The 1,358-nt window shown below is 45.7% G+C and overlaps 1 pseudogene; it reads left to right on the top strand.

Moving 5' to 3' along the window:
* The first annotated feature begins 436 nt into the window (after nucleotides 1-436).
* On the top strand, nucleotides 437-1,149 carry LOC101690686 (annotated as a pseudogene).
* The last annotated feature ends 209 nt before the right edge of the window (nucleotides 1,150-1,358 follow it).

Raw genomic sequence — 1,358 nt, 5'->3', positions numbered from 1 at the left:
TTTTAAGATTTTATTTGAGGGAGAGCATGAGCATGGGGCCGAGGGGGCAGGACTGACAGAGGGAGTGGGACATGCAGACTTCCTGCTGAGCAGGGCCTGATGAAGCACTGTTCCAGGATCCTGAGATCATGACCAAGCTGAAAGCAGACAAATAAGCCACCCAGCTGCCCCAGTAGAGCATGGGATTCTTGATTGTGGGGTTGTTAGTTTTAATCCCACATTGGGTATAGAGATTACTTACATAAAAATCTTTTGGGGGTGGGGGGGTGGGGAATCTTCTGGGGGTGCCTGCATGGCTCAGTGCTGAGCGTCTACCTTCAGCTCGGGTCGTGGTCCCAGGGTCCTGGGTTCAAGCCCATCATCGGGCTCTCTGCTTGGCAGGAGTCCTGCTTCTCCCTCTCCCACTCCCCCTGCTTGCATTCCCTCTTTTGTGTGTGTCTCTGTCAAATCTTAAAAAAAAAAAAGAATGGTTAAAACATTTAAAAAATAAATATATCTTTTAAAAGTTATTTTCAGCTCTTCCACAGGAGGCGTACACGCTGCCACTGGGGCCGCTGCCATGTCTCTAGTGATCCCTGAGAAGTTCAGCACATTTTGCGAGTACTCAACACTAGTATCGATGGGTGGTGGGAAATAGCCTCTGCCATCACTGCAATTAAGGGTGTGGGGCAAAGATAAGCTCATGTAGTGTTAAGGAAAGCAGACCTCAATCTCACTAAGAGGGCCGGCGAGCTCACTGAGGATGAGGTGGAACGTGTGATCACCATTATGCAGAATCCTCGCCAGTATAAGATCCCAGACTGGTTTTTGAACAGAAGGATGTGAAGGATGGAAAGTACAGCCAGGTCCTGGCCAATGGCCTGGACAGCAAACTTCGTGAAGACCTGGAGAGACTGAAGATCAGGGCCCAGAGAGGGCTGCACCACTTTGGGGGACTTCTTGTATGAGGCCAGCACACCATAGGGTTCTGGGGCCACACTGTGGGTGTGTCCAAGAAGAAATAAATCTGTAAACCTTGTCTGTTAATAAAATAGATTATACACCTAAAAAAAAAAAAATATTTTCACTAATCTCTTTGTAAAGGTTCAAGTGTAATTAAACTTTTTTTTTTTTTTAAGACTACTTATTTGACAGAGAATACATGCAGGGGTAATGGGAGGGAGAAGCAGGCTTCCTGCTGAGCAGGGAGCCCAATGTGGGACTCAATCTAGGACCTGAGATCATGACCTGAGCCAAAGGCAGATGCCTAATGACGGAGGCACCCATACAAATGTAATTAAACTTTTAATATAATTTTTAAATTTTAAATTATTGTTTCTATGTTCTGATTCCTCAAGATTATGGCTGTTTACACTTAT

The sequence above is a fragment of the Mustela putorius genome, unplaced genomic scaffold, assembly GCF_011764305.1.
Source record: "Mustela putorius furo isolate JIRA1106 unplaced genomic scaffold, ASM1176430v1.1 tig00003845_pilon_pilon_pilon, whole genome shotgun sequence".
Taxonomy (NCBI): Eukaryota; Metazoa; Chordata; class Mammalia; order Carnivora; family Mustelidae; genus Mustela; species Mustela putorius.
The sequence above is the reverse complement of the archived record's forward strand: the minus strand, read 5'-3'. Positions and strand labels throughout refer to the sequence as shown.